Below are 15,978 nucleotides of genomic sequence, written 5' to 3'. Positions count from 1 at the left end.
AAGATTTGGAAGGCTTAAATCACAGAGAGGAAAGCTTCAAGAATATAAATTCAGGGCTGCAAGTAGCACAATGGTGGGCTTTTGGTTGAATCCCCAGTATCACAACCACTACCTAATAATAATAAAAATAGCAACAACAAACAGAAAATCCATGTCTGGCGGCGAGAAATGAATAGGGCTGCCTCAGGAAGGCTATGAGGAAAGGATCTGTTTTCCTAGGCCTCCTTCCCTTACACATGGCTGCTTTGTTCCTGAGTCTTTATGTCAACTACCTTTTGTCTGACTATATTCAAATATCACTTTTCTAGGAAGACAATTGTCATAATGGTTTAGGCTATATCTCAATAACTACGTTTTATCTTTATTACCTCTATGAAGACCTTATCTCTAAATAAAGTCACACTCTGAGGTAGTAGGAGTTAGGATTTCAACATATATTATATTTTGTTTAGAATTGTTGGTTCTCAGTATTTCATACATTCACAGCTCAGAAATGAAAGTATATTTTTGGTTCTAAAATGCAAAATAGTGTCATTGCAAAAGTTTCTTAAAATGATCAACAGATAGCACACCTTGCAGTCACTACAGCATAATGTGGAGATTCTGGTATAATTTGACATCTGCCTTTTCCTAAGCTGGCTGGACTTCTATTTGCCTCATCTGATTGAGGAAGGATGACTGTACACCCAGGAATAAAGCAGATATCTTTTTTTCCTATGCTTCAAACCTATAAATGTGGTGCATTTTTAAAAGTCTTTTGTTGTTTATTTATGATTGTATCTCATTCTATAAGTCACATGGACATGATGCTGCAAGTATATTCTGTAATAAAGATCAGAATTTCCTTTAATCAAGAAGAACAAAAAAGCAAAAAAAGGAATTTATCCTGTAAGATAATAGTATCACACTGAATGATCTTGAACTATATTGCTTAATATAGGGAATGGATGAAAAGTGAGGTCAGGACATATTAAGTGGGTAGTTTTACTGTGGAATAGAGACTATTCTATTTGAATTTTAGTCCTATGAAGCATGTGCACATACTATAAACTAGTTTTATATCATTCTGAGCAAAAATGTAAAGCTAGGTATGGTGTCTCAAACCTGTAACCCCAGCACCAGAAAGGCAGAGTCAGGCAGATTGCTCCCTCCTTGAGGCCAGGCTAGGCTCCCTCATGAGTCCCATGTTAGCCTGGACTACAAAATAAGACCTTGTCTCAAAAAAATGTGGCTCAAGCCATAATGGTGGCACACACCTTCAACTCCAGAACTAGGGAGGCAAAGGCATGTAGATTTCTGGGTTCAAGGCCAGCCAGGTATACATAGTGAGTTCCAAGCCAGCCAGGACTACAAAATAAGACCCTGTCTTGAAACTAAACAAAGGTAGGTTGGAGATGTAGCTCAGTTGGAAGAGTGCTTTCCTAGTGTACATTTCATCATCCCATAAGCTTGGTGATACACACTTGTAATCCCAGTATTTAAAAGGTAGAGACAGAGAGCTCAGGAGTTCAAAGTCACTCTTGGCTACATAGTTTAAGGCTAGACTGGGATATATAAGACCTTGTCTTCAAGAAAACATGCAAAAGGTACACTGAGTTCCAAAGACTTAGTGTAGGAGGAAAGGGAGTAAAAAACACCTCATAAATCATTTAGAAAGTTCAAGAAGAAAGAGAGGGGATAACAGACAGTATTGTAAATGTGTATGGTTAAAACATAATATGTATATATGTATTATGTAATTGTCAAAGAATGAAGAAAATATTTTAAATCTATAATGTTAATATGTGAGTTCTACTTCCTTCCCAGATGTATAACTCTTTACAGTATCTTCAATCTGGTGATTATTTGAGCTCCTTGGCACCCTGTTGGTGTGCTTTGGTCTGTTTTCAGCTATCCAGCTCTTTGTGGTGAGATGTTTATAAGCAGAAAATCTACACTGTAGACCCCAGAGGTTACTCAGCCAGGTGTAGTTCGCAGACCATTTCCAGTACACTCACAGCTTTTTTTTCTACATAATAAGCCAAGTTTAAAAGTTGAGAAAAAGCAGTTATACCTCTATAGAACTTTGACAGAGTGTTTTTATACTTTACTTTGCCAAACAAACAGAAAACATGCTTATACTTTGTCTTTTAATGTTTTTTTCTAGAGATTTCTGTCTATTGTATTTTAGAAAACATCAATTTGGGGTGGATTGGACTGTGTGAGTATGTGTGGGTGTGTTAGAGGGAATGGATAAAAAATGAGGTAGGGACATATTAATATTAAGTCGGTCGTTTTATTGTGGAATAGCAACTATTCTGTTTGAATTTTGTGTGTGTGTGTGTGTGTGTGTGTGTGTGTGTGTGTGTGTGTGTGTGTGTGTGTGTTTGCATGGTAAACATGTAGAAATTGGAAGACAACACTTAAGAGTTGTTGTCTCCTACCACCTTATGAAATTTGGGTATTGAACTAAGATCATCTGGCCCATATGCAAGTACCTACATAAATGCCTCTACCATCTGAGCCATGTCATTGGTCCCCTAGATCAGGAATTTAAAAATATTTATCCTCCCCTATGGATGGTTACAGAGCCTTAGTCCTGTCTGTCTCTGCCTTCCAAATCAAAACTGCTTAGGATTACCCCAGGTTCTTCCAGGTCCTGTGAAGAAAACCCAAGTTTCTCTATCATTCAAGTCATTATCCAATCAATTTTACGAATAGTACAGTGGACTGGGTGCAGCAATACTTCACCAATCAAGGTAAACAAAGTAAAATAAAAATTTGGTTGGTGTTCAAAGAAATTGACTACCTATATCCCTGATAAAGCTTAAAATCTAGTGAGGCAAAAATAGAACTTAAAATCTAGTGAGGCAAAAATTATAAAAATGGAACTAATTGATATGACAGAAAGGGAAAACATAGTAACAAACATGACAAACAATAGAATCAACTAAAGAATAGTATCAACAACAGGAAACACTTAGAAATATATTTGTCAGAACAAATGTCAGGCTTCTACATAGAAAATCACAAAGCTGGATGGAATAAATTAAGACCTGAATGAACCTAGTATAGGAACACTCCAGAGGCTAAGACAGAATACTCTGTTGTGTATATATGCCACATTTCATTAGCCATTCTTCTGTTGATGGATATCTAGAATGCTTCCATTTCCTGGCCACTATGAATAGAGAGAGCAGCAATAAACATGGATGAGCAGATATCTCAGGTAGGAAGTCAAGTTCTTTGGGTATCTGCCCAGGAGTGGTCAGAACTGGGCATATAGCAGTTTTTGTTATAAATTTTTGAGGAATCGTCCTGACATCCCAAAGTGTCTGCACTAGTTTCCTCTCCCACCAGCAATGGATAAGGGCTCCACTTTCCCCCACATCCCCACCAGCATTTGTCATCAACTGTGTTCTTGGCATAGGTTTTATGATTAGAAAGAGATGGAATCTCAAAGTAGTTTTAACTTTAATTCTGTGATGGCCAAAGCAAAGATGAAGAACATTTTTAAAATTAACACCTGTTCATTTTACAAGCCTATTTGTTTATTGGCAGTTTTGTGTTTCAATGTTTAACTTTTGCAATTCCTTGTATATTCTAGATAATAGCCTTCTGCCTGAGATTTTCTCCCAATTTGTAGCCTGTGTGTTCCCTCTGCTGATAGTTACCTTTGGTATAAAAAAAAAATTAGATTTTTATATATTCTCATTTTATATATTCTCATTCTCAATTTTATATACTCATTCTATGATTCTAGGTATAACAGATTGAAATGGAAGAAATAAAATGGTCTCTACTTGCAAATGACACATCTGTCTACAGAGACAATCCCAATAAATATATCAAAATTTTTCTTAGAATTACTGCATTTTAAAAGACTATTGTTAAAAGAACTACATATAAATATTAATTGTCCTTCTATGTACTAGTAATAAATAATTGGAGTTTGAAATTTTTATATACTATTTATAAAAGCATTAAAAGTTTAATTATTTAAGATTAGCTCCTAAGAATCTGTACAGGGTCCATAGGCATAAAAGTTATACAATACTGATGAAATAAATGAAAAGATCTAATTGAATTAATATACCAACTCTGCAGCATGAAAGACAATACTGTTAAGAAATCAAATTTTTCCAAAATTGATCTGTGGATTCCAGTCATAGTAAAAAAATCCCAACAAGATTTCAACACTGACACTAGATGTCCAAACCAAGTTCCTACATTTACTAGGACATGAAAGGAAACTAAACTAGTTAAATGTTCTTGGGGGGGAGCAAAGTATATAATTTTTCTGACTAAAATGGAGTGAAACTACATATCGATATTAAAAAGATAGTAAAAATTATATGAATAGATAGACACTAAATAGCACATTTATAAATCAATGATGGGTCAAAGAGGAGATCCCTGGAAAATAAAAATGGTACACCAGTTTTCTAAAAATGAAAACAGAACATAACAAAGTTAGTGAAATATAGAGAAAGAAGAAACATACATATCAGAATGTTCACATTAGGAAAGTTTTCAGTCACTTGCTGGGGTTTATTTTTGCCACTTTCCGGGCAATAGAATTAATACCTTGTGCTACCAGAAGAGAAAATACACTTTAGAGAAAGCAAGCAAAAGGAAGGAAATGGTAACTGCAACAACAGAATCAATAAAACTGAAACAGAAAAAAAAATAGAAAAGTCAATTGTAATAGAGAATTGTTTCTACATAGAGATCAATAAAATTGACAAACTGCTCACACAACTGACAAAAACATTTAAAAATGCTCAAAATCAAGAATAAAATGGGACACATCATGGAATATGCTGAATACACAAAAAATGATAGAACACTGAAAACAATTTTACACACACAAAATGGATAATTTAGATAAATATACCAGGAGTCATTCGATACGATGGAGAAAATGTAAATACCAAGCAAGATTATTAGATAAATCCAATTCATAATTTTAAAACACTTGTAGAAGAAGTCATCATACCTAGATATTTTCACCGGAAAATTCTAGTAAAGATTTAAAGAATTAACACTGATTCTTCACAGTCTCTTTTGGGAGAATCTAGGAGGTGAAGCACATTTGTGTTCAATTTATGAAACTAGTTTTACCCCAGAAACCCAAACAAGACAAGAACAATGCAAGAAAAATGGAACTAGCAACAATACTACCTAGGAACAGCAAGGTAATTCCTTAACGTGGTAACTGCTGTGGAATGTTCTGTATGGCAAATGTGTTACTCTGATTGGTTGGTAAATAAAACACTGATTGGCCAATAGTCATGCAGGAGGAAGTATAGGTGGGACAAGGAGAAGAATAAAGCTGGGAAGTGGAAGGCTGAGTCAGAGACACTGCCAGCCACCATGATGACAAACAGCATGTGAAGATGCTGGTAAGCCACGAGCCACATGACAAGGTATAGATTTATGGGAATGGATTAATTTAAGTTGTAAGAACAGTTAGCAAGAAGCCTGCCACGGCCATACAGTTTGTAAGCAATATTTTTTGTGTTTACTTGGTTGGGTCTGAGCGGCTGTGGGACTGGAGGGTGAGAGAGATTTGTCCTGACTGTGGGCCAGGCAGGAAAACTCTAGCTACAGGTAACAGCGAAGAAAAATACAGAACTTGGCATTATGCTTAAAGCATTATCAAGTGCATGACTGTGGACAAGCTATGCTAACTTATCAAAGCTTTAATTTTCATATTTGTAAAATGAGGGTGAGATTATCTCCTGTCACACAATGATACTGTAAAGTTGATAGCTTATAGAAGGTGTTGACCTATTTGAAATGTTCAATCAATTGTAGGTCAGCAAGATGCCACATCTGTGGTGTCCAAGTCTAAAGAGTTGTCTTACTTTCCATCATGTGTTGGAGTGATGTGTATATACATTTTCAAGAACATGACTATGGTGTAGAGCAACATCACCAAATTGCAATTAAAATAGAATGAGGCCTTGGTTCCATTTGCTGGCAGTACCTCATGGGCAGGCCATTCCTACTTGCTGCTTCCCTTTTGACACTTCTACAATCTGATAATTTCCAAGTACTCTTTCTTATCTTTCAAAGTAAAACATCATATTTGTACACATTCAGGTTTTAATTCAGCTCCCAGTTCTCTATGGCTTCAGACTAACTTAATTATTGCAAATTATCTCCCTGAGGAGCTGTGAGAGAGCAAACTAAAGATAGGCCACGTGATCTGTGTTTAATTAAATATTGTTGATAAAGCACTGTTAGTAACAGTGTCAGTAGCATTACAAAGTGATGCTTACTTTCTGTATATTTTTCAGAAAATCAAGGCAACATATATTGTAGCAGAAAAAGTCATAAATAGGTTAAAAATTCAAAGAAGTCCACACAAATATGTCCAGTGGATTGTTGGTAGACTACAAAATGAGGTCAACATATAATGAAATCTCCTACCTCATACAGAAATAAATTCAAAATGAACCATGAGTTTAAAGGTAAAACATAAAACTATATAATTGCTAGAATAATAGGAAAGGAATGGAGAAATTGCTCAGTAGTTAAGAGTATGCATTGCTCCTCCAGAGGATCAGAGTTTGATTCCCAGCAACCATGTCAGGTAGCTCACAACTGCCTGTAACTCTAGATCCTGGGGGATTCAATACCTCTAGCCTCTGTAAATACCTGAACCCATGCACATACCTACACATAATTTAAATTTTTTGATTTTTAAAAAGAGTAATATAAGAGAACCTTTGAGATTTTGGAATAGGCAAATTATTAGCATTGACACCAGAATTTTGACATTTAAAATAATAATAATAAATTGACCCTGATCAAAGTTAATTTTTTTCTTTATTTTTCTATCCAACTTTCAAGGATGACCTAATACCAATCTTTAATTTGTTACACAAAATAGAAAGGGTAGGAATATTACTTAATTTATTCTATAAAGTCAGTATTATGCTGGTACCAAAATCAGGTAAACACATAACAACAAAAAGAAAACTACAGACAAATTTCTCTGATGAACATAGTTTCAAAACTCCTGAATAAAATATTTACAAACTAAATTTATGAACATACCAAGAAGTTCATACATCATTACCAAATGGGCTTCATCATGAGAGGCAAGGATGGGGAACAAAGAAAGGCAATAAATGTAATATATCATATGATCATCTTAGGACAGAAATCACATAATCATCTTAACTGATGCTGAAATAGTATTTAACAAAGTCCAACATGCCTTTGTTATAAAAGTCCTGGCAATGTTAGGAATTGATGAAGCATACTTCAAAATAATGAATAGATGAAGCATACATCAAAAAAATAAAACAAACCTGGTGGTATATAGCCAACATTATGCTAAAATTGGGAAGGAGATTAGGATGATCACTCTCACAGAAAAGACAACAGAGAAATAAAAGAGATAAAAAACAGGAAAAGAAGTCAAATTGTATTTATTTGCAGATCACATGAGTATATATTTAAAAGGTTCTGTAAAATCTACTAGAAAACTTCAATCTAATACAGCAAAGTTGTAGTATATAAAATCAGTATAACCTTAGAAACAATAAACTCTCAGGGACAGAAATTAGGAAAAATATCGCAATCATTATAATCCCAATATAATAATAATAATAATAATAATAATAATAACTGTACCTAATCAAAGAAGTGAACAACCTCTACAATGAAAACTTTAAAGCATTTAAAAAGAAAATCAAACAAGACACTAGAGTTGCCATACTCCTATATTGGCAAAATTAATATCATGAAAAATTAATCTACAGATTAAATGTTATATTCCCAAAACAAATCTGCAGATTGAATATAATAACCATTAAAATATACAGACACAGGAAAAATAATCCAAAAATCATATGGAACTACAAAAGAGCAAAAATAGTCATAGTGATTCTAACAAGTAAGAATGCAGTTGTGGGTACAACACCTGACTTCAAACTATACTACTGAGCTCTAGTAAGATTGTCTAGTACTGGCATAAGGAATAGACAGACCAATGTAACAGACTAGAGCACTCAGAAATAAACTGGCAAGGCTGTGGCTACATCATTATTTTTAAAGATTTTTAATTTTATGTGTAGGAATGTTTTTGTCTCTGTGTGTGCGTGTATCTGTGTGGGTGTATGTATGTGCATGCCTGTGTGCTCTAGGCCTGGTATCCATGGTGCGAGAAGAAGGCATTGGATCCCCTAGAACTGTTGTTACAGGCAGTTGTGAGCCTCCATGTGGGAATTAGAAACCAAAACAGACTTATCTGTAAGATCAGGAAGTGCTCTTAACTGCTGAGACATCTCTCGAGTCAACCACCTACTTTTTGACAAAGGTGGCAAAAACATAAAATAGAGAGAAAAAAAGCTTATTCAACAAACAGTACTGACAAAACTGGGTATCTATCAGCAGAAGAATGAAAGTAGATCCATATCTTTTGCCCAGAACAAAAATCAACAAACTGGATTGAAGTCTTAATTGAAAACCTGATTGCTGAAACTGCTAGTTGAAAACATAAGACATGCATTTCAAGATACAGATTTCAGCAAGAACCTTCTGAATAGAACTCTTCACAGCACAGGAACCAGCCCCAAAAATCAACAGATGAGATTGCATGAAATTAAATGCTTCTACACAGATGTCCTACTTTGTTCTCTTTTGCTGTAATGAAACACCATGGCAAAAGCAAGTTGGGGAGGAGACAGTTTCTTTGGCTTACATGTCTGGATCACGGTCCATCATTGCAGCAGAAGCCAAGGCAGGAACCATGAAGGAAAGCTTCTTATTTGCTGGTTTTCAATGGCTTGCTCAGCTTAATTTCTTATACAACCCAGGATCACCTGTCTGGGGTGGCACCACCCATAGTGGGCTGGGCCCTCCCACATCAAGCAACAATTAAGAAAATGCTACCCAGATGTGTCTATGGGCCAATCTGATGGAGGCATTTCCATAATTGAGGTTCTCTCCTCCCAGGTGACTTGGAGTAGTGTCAAATTGACAAAATCTAACAATGCAACAGGAAAAGAAACTGTCAGCAAAGCACGAAGCACATGAAATGGGAAAACATCCTTACCAGCTGTACTTCAGACAGAGTTTACAAAGAATGCCAAAAATTAAACACCAAAACTCATCTGCCAATCAACAAACTGATGAAATGACCAGACCTCAGAAGAATAAACACAAATGGCCAATAACTAATTTTTAAAAGTTTTCAACATATTTATTCATTGAGGGAATGCAAATTAAAATGAACTTGAGATACCATCTCACTCCAAAATGGCTGTCATCAAGAATATTGACAACAAATGTTGGAGAGGATGTGGGGAAAGAGGACCCCTTATTTACTAATGATGGAGCCCTAATTAAAACAACTGTTATGAAAATCAGTTTGGACAGTCCTTAAAAGAATAACAATAGAAAGACCATATGACCTAGATGTTCCATTTCTGTTCATATCCCCAAAGGACTCCATACCCTACCACAGAGACACTTGCAAATAAATGTGTATTGCTGTAATAATCACAATTGTTAGGCAATGAGATTAGTCTAGGTGTCCATCAACAGATGAACAGATGGTACATACACAAAATGGAATATTATTCAACTGTAAATAAAAATGAAACTTGTAGGAAAATTGATGGACCAGGAAAATATATTAACAGACATAACTCAAACTGAGAATGAAAGTTTCACCTGCATATGTGATCCTAGCCTACAAGCACATGTATCTATGTAAATAGTACAAGTGAAGGTAGAGTCTAAAGTGTAGAAAGGAAGCCAAGAAGGGGTAAAATTAGGTGATGAGGAAGAAGAGAATGCAGGAAAAATAACACATGAGACATAAAAGTGGATAATTTTTATTCTAGTTTCAAATCTCATAAGTTTTTTTCCTCCTGGTGGATCTATGAATTCAACTTTCTGGATATTAAAGTAGCAAGAACCTTTTTTTTTCAGCCAAAAGTATCTAACAAGTGTTATTCCTTTGAGGCCATGATTGTGAAATTTGGCCTTTCTTTTTAGTTCAATTGGCCACTAGTGCAATGAGACCTAAACACAGCTAGTCACTGAAAACTTTTGTCACATGAGCCACTTAAGAAAAGTGATTGAAAAAAATGTTTTGGGGGGAGGGATGTTGTAACCTAAAACCTTTCTCTTCATTCTTCTGTTTAAAAATAAGTATGTCGCTGGGCGGTGGTGGTGCACGCCTTTAATCCCAGCACTCGGGAGGCAGAGACAGGAGGATTTCTGTGAGTTCGAGGCCAGCCTGGGCTACCAAGTGAGTTCCAGGAAAGGCACAAAGCTACACAGAGAAACCCTGTCTCAAAAAACCAAAAAAAAAAAAAAAATAAGTATGTCAAGTCATTCTGTCATGCTGCTATTTAAAATGTAAACTATACTGCTATACATGAAATAAAATATGGTTTTCATTAAATTTTAAAAAACAAAACCTGTGTGAAAGGGATTGAAAGACAAGCTACGGACTGAAGGGAAATGTTCTTGTGTCACATACCTAACACAGGACTTGTAGTTTATATATTGAAGCAGCTCTCAAAACATTACACTAAATAATAATCTACCAAAAAATGGAAAATTGTAAAGACTATACACAGATGGCAAAGAAAAGCACATGAAAAGATACAGAGCAGCATTAGCCATAAAGAGGAAATTCTAACCTCAATGCATACCTATTTACAATGGCTAAAATAAAAGGTTGGCAATACCAACTGCTGGTGAGAATGCAGAGAAACTGTTTTCCAAAACTGGCTGAACATTTTCAGGGATGCCGCTGGCTGTCACTTGCAAAACTAAAGCTGCTTCCTGGTCATTTGGCCTGGAGACGTGAATGTTTATGTTCATACAAAACCTTACCCAGGTATGTTTATAAAAGCTTTTGTGGTGGTATTGTGTTCCCCCAAAATATTGTGCACCCTAATAAACTTATCTGGGGTCAGAGAACAGAACAGCCACTAGATACAGAGGCTAGAAAATGGTGGCACTCAGACCTTTAATCCTAGCATTCCAGAGACAGAAATCCCTCTGGATCTCTGTGAGTTCAAGGCCACATTGGAAACAGCCAGGCATGGTGACTCACGCCTTTAATCCCAGGAAGTGAGGGCAGATAGCAGAAAGGTATATAAGGCGTGAAGACCAGGAACTAGAAGCATTTGGCTGGTTAAGCTTTCAGGCTTTCGAGCAGCAGTTCAGCTGAGATTCATTCTGGATGAGGACTCAGAGGCTTCCAGTCTGAGGAAACAAGATCAGCTGAGGAACTGGTGAGGTGAGGTAGCTGTGGCTTGTTCTCTCTCTCTGATCTTCCAGCATTCACCCCAATAACTGGCCTCAGGTTTGATTTTATTAATAAGACCTTCTAAGATTCCTGCAACAAGCTTTATTTATAATAACCCTAAACTGGAAACAAGCCAGATGCCCTTCAGTGGGTGATTGGCTAAACAAACTGGAGTACAGTCACATCATTGTTTGTACTCACCAATAACAAGGAATGAACCAATAACACAGGAAACAGCCTGAGGGCTCTGCAAAGAATTATGCTGAGGACAATGTCAACCCTGAAAAGTCATATGCTGCATGCTTCAACATATGAAATGACATCACAGGGTGGTGAACAGATGAGTGGTTTCCAGAGTTTGGAAAGGGACCAGAGACTGGATACTGGTGGGAGATGGTTGTGGGTACAAGGAGCAAGCCTTGTGGTGGTGGAAGAAGTCTTTCTTGCCTTCATTGTGGACATGGCTATGTACTTAGGAGATAAAACTATACATTCCCCCCTCCCCCCCTCTCTCTCTGTTCTAGCAGTGAAACTGGGAAAAGAACAAGAGATTTCTTTTTATTTTTAAACACTTTATTTTTAAATCTGTTTTTAAAAAATCCAGGGGTGCAGGGGCCATGCTAATCTTCTCTGTATTGTTCCAATTTTAGTATATGTACTGTCAAGTCTTGAATGCATTGGCACAGGAGACTACTTCCTAAATATAATACCAGTAGCACAGACACTGAGAGCAACAATTAATAAATGGGACCTCCTGAAACTGAGAAGCTTCTGTAAGGAAAATGACACAGTAAATAAGACAAAATGGCAGTCTACAGAATGGAAAAAGGTCTTCAACCCTGCATCTGACAGAGGACTCATCTCCAAAATATATAAATAACTCAAGAAACTAGGCATCAAAATACCCAACAATTCAATTAAAAAATGTGCTACATAGAAAAACAGAGAATTCTCAGCAGAAGAATCTCAAATGGCCGAAAGACATGCTCAACATCCTTAGTCATCAGGGAAATGCAAATCAAAATGACTCTGAGATACCATCTTACACCTGTCAGAATGGCTATAATTAAAAACACTGATGACAACTTATGTTGGAGAGGATATGGAGCAAGGGGAACACTCCTCCACTGTTGGTGGGAGTGTAAACTTTGGATATCAGTATGGCGGTTTCTCAGAAAATTGGCAATCAATCTCCCTCAAGACCCAGCTATACCACTCTTGGGCATATACCCAAAGGATGCTCAAGCATACCACAAGGACACTTGCTCAACTATGTGCATAGCAGCATTATTTGTAATAGCCAGAACCTGGAAACAACCTAGATGCCCCTCAACTGAAGAATGGATAAAAAAATGTGGTACATAGACACAATGGAGTACTACTCAGCAGTAAAAAAAAAAAGACATCATGAAATTTGTAGGCTAATGGATGGAACTGGAAAATATCATCCTGAGTGAGGTAACCCAGACTCAGTAGGACAAACATGGTATGTACTCACTCATAAGTGAATACTAGATGTAAAGCAAATGATAACCAGACAACAACCCACAGTTCCAATGAAGCTAGCTAACAAGAAGGACGCAAAGAGGGATGCATGGATCCCCCTGGGAAGGGGAAATGGATGAGATCTCCATGAGCAAAATTATTTTAATGTTGAAAGATTAAAGTGTGCCCTAAAGAAATTATTACAGTAATATACAAAACTGTTAAGAACAATACTTGTTTGTAAAATCAAAAAATTGCAAACACCAAAATGTCCATCAAAGGCGATGGATAACCACAGGAAAATGCACCAGCATTGAAGTTTTTTAAGATCAGATAATTAATGAATTAATGAAAAAGCAAGTTGCAAAAGGGTAATTTATATGTAGTACCACTTTGTGAGGCTTGAAAGCATGCAGCACAATAGTACATATTTATGGACACATAAATATTGAGTAAATGGGTTGGGAAAGACACAGGAAAGAAAACCACTAAATTCAGAATAGTAATTACCTTGTGGCAGATTTAGAATACAGTCATTGGTAAGTGAGTGGATGGGGCTTCAATTACATTGCATAATACCTTAAGCTGTCAGCAGCTATGTAAGTGTTGACTGCATCACTCTATTTGGCCACTGACATGGTGGACAAGTTGCATAATGAAGAAAGAATCCATTTGTAAGAAATGTGCCAATCAGGTGAGGGATGTTCATAGTATGAGAGACTGAGCATGTTTAGAGACAGGGTTCTTATGTTTAGGGACAGAATACTTATAGTATATATCTCTGCCTTCTTTTGGATTAAGCCATGAACGTAAAACTTCTGTTTCTATTGTGTGGAACAATTTAAATAGTATTAGTATTAACTGTTCTTTGAAGATCTGGTAGAATTCTGTCCTGAAACCATCAGGTCCTGGGCTTTTCATGGTTGGGAGACTTTTAATGTCCGTTTTATTTCCTTAGGGGTTATTGGTCTATTTAAATAGTTTATCTGGTCTTGATTCAACTTAGGTATGTGGTCCCTATCCAGAAAATTATCCATTTCTTTTAGATTTTCCAGTTTTGTGGAGTAGAGGTTTTTGAAGTATGACCTGATGATTCTCTGGATTTCCTCATTGTCTGTTGCTATGTCCCCCTTTTCATTTCTGATTTTGTGCATTTGGATGCTCTTTCTCTCTCTCTCTGTCTTTTTGTTAGTTTGGATAAGGGCTTGTCTATCTTGTTGATTTTCTCAAAGAACCAAGTCTTTGTTTCATTAATTTTTGTATTGTTCTCTTTGTTTCTATTTTATTGATATCAGCTCTCAATTTGATAATTTCCTGGCATCTATTCCTCCTGGGAGACTTTGCTTCTTCTTGTTCTAGAGCTTTCAGGTGTGCTGTTAAGTCACTAGTGTGAGATTTCTCCAACTTCTATATGTGGGCATTTAGTGCTATGAATTTCCCTCTTAGCACTGCTTTCATAGTGTCCCATAAGTTTGGGTATGTGCTGTATTCATTTTCGTTGATCTCTAGGAAGTCTTTAATTTCTTTCTTTATTTCTTCCTTAACCCATTGGTGATTCACTTGAGCATTATTCAGTTTCCATGAGATTGTAGGTTTTCTGTAGTTTTTGTTGTTGTTGAAATCTAACTTTAAACCATGGTGGTCTGATAGAACGCAGAAGGTTATTCCAATTGTTTTGTATCTGTTGAGATTTGCTTTGTGGCCAAGTATGTGGTCAATTTTAGAGAAGGTTCCATGGGGTGCTGAGAAGAAGGTATATTCTTTTTTGTTAGGATGGAATGTTCTGCAGATATTAAGTCCATTTGAGTCATAACATCAGTTAAGTCCTTTATTTCTCTGTTAAGTTTCAGTTTGGGAGATCTGTCCAGTGGTGAAAGTGGGGTGTTGAAGTCTCCCACTATTAATGTGTGGGGGTTTATGTATGATTTAAGCTTTAGTAATGTTTCTTTTACATATGTGGGTGCCCTTGTGTTTGGGGCATAAATGTTCAGAATTGAAACTTCATCTTGGTCGATCTTTCCTGTGATGAGTATGTAATGCCCTTCTTGATCTCTTTTGATTGATTTTAGTGTGAAGTCTATTTTGCTGGATATTAGGATGGCTACACCAGCTTGCTTCTTAAGACCATTTAATTGGAAAGTCTTTTCCCAGCCTTTTATTCTTAGGTAGTGTCTATCTTTGAATTTGAGGTGTGTTTCTTGTATGAAGGAGAAAGATGGGTCCTGCTTTCGTATCCATTCTGTAAGCCTGTGTCTTTTTATAGGTGAATTAAGTCCATTGATATTAAGGGATATTAATGACAAGTGATTGTTCATTCCTGTTATTTTTTGGTGGTAGTGTGTGTGTACTTCTCTTCTTTGGGGTTTACTGCTGTGGCATTATCTATTGCCTGTGTTTTCAAGGGTGTATCTGACTTCCTTAGGTTGGAATTTTCCTTCTAGCACTTTCTGTAGGGCTGGGTTTGTGAATAAGTATTCTTTAAATCTGGCTTTGTCTTGGAATGTCTTGTTTACTCCATCTATGATGATTGAAATTTTGCTGAGTATATTCATCTAGGCTGGCATCTATGGTCTCTTAGTGTCTACATTACATCTGTCCAGGTCCTTCTGGCTTTCAAAGTCTCCATTTAGAAATCAGGTGCTATTCTGATGAGTTTGCCTTTATAAGTCACTTGGCTTTTTTCCTTTGCTGCACTTAATATTCTTTCTTTATTCTGTAGGTTTAGTTGTTTAATTATTATGTGGTGAGGGGACTTTTTTGGGGAGTCTAGTCTGTTTGGTGTTCTATAGGCTTCTTGTATCTTCATAGGCATTTCCTTCTTTAAGTTGGGAAAGTTTTCTGCTATGATCTTGTTGAATACATTTTCTGTGCCTTTGAGTTGGTATTCTTCTCCTTCCTCTATCCCTATTATTCATAGGTTTGGTCTTTTCATGGTGTCCCAAATTTCTTGGACATTTTGGGTCATGACTTTGTTGGCTTTAGTGTTTTCTTTGACTGATGAATCTATTTCTTCTACTGTATCTTCAATGCCAGAGATCCTCTCTTCCATCTCTTGTATTCTGTTGGTTATACTTGGTCTGAAGTTCACGTTTGTTTACTCAAATTTTCTATTTCCAGCATTCCCTCTGTTTATGTCTTCTTCATTTTTTCTATTTCCCTTTTCAGGTCTTGGACTGTTTCCTTCATCTGTTTTATTACTTTTTCATGATTTTCTTTCAGGGATTTAT

At 36.3% G+C, this 15,978-nt stretch overlaps 1 non-coding gene across 1 annotated transcript; it reads right to left on the bottom strand.

The window, feature by feature from the left end:
* Positions 1-11,832: 11,832 nt before the first annotated feature.
* LOC128117932 (U6 spliceosomal RNA) lies at positions 11,833-11,942 on the bottom strand. Its single transcript, XR_008220953.1, has one exon. It is a non-coding gene; the product is annotated as a U6 spliceosomal RNA (small nuclear RNA).
* Between the last annotated feature and the right edge of the window lie 4,036 nt (positions 11,943-15,978).

The sequence above is a fragment of the Peromyscus californicus genome, unplaced genomic scaffold, assembly GCF_007827085.1.
Source record: "Peromyscus californicus insignis strain IS unplaced genomic scaffold, ASM782708v3 Scaffold_10__1_contigs__length_136768540, whole genome shotgun sequence".
Taxonomy (NCBI): domain Eukaryota; kingdom Metazoa; phylum Chordata; class Mammalia; order Rodentia; family Cricetidae; genus Peromyscus; species Peromyscus californicus.
The sequence above is the reverse complement of the archived record's forward strand: the minus strand, read 5'-3'. Positions and strand labels throughout refer to the sequence as shown.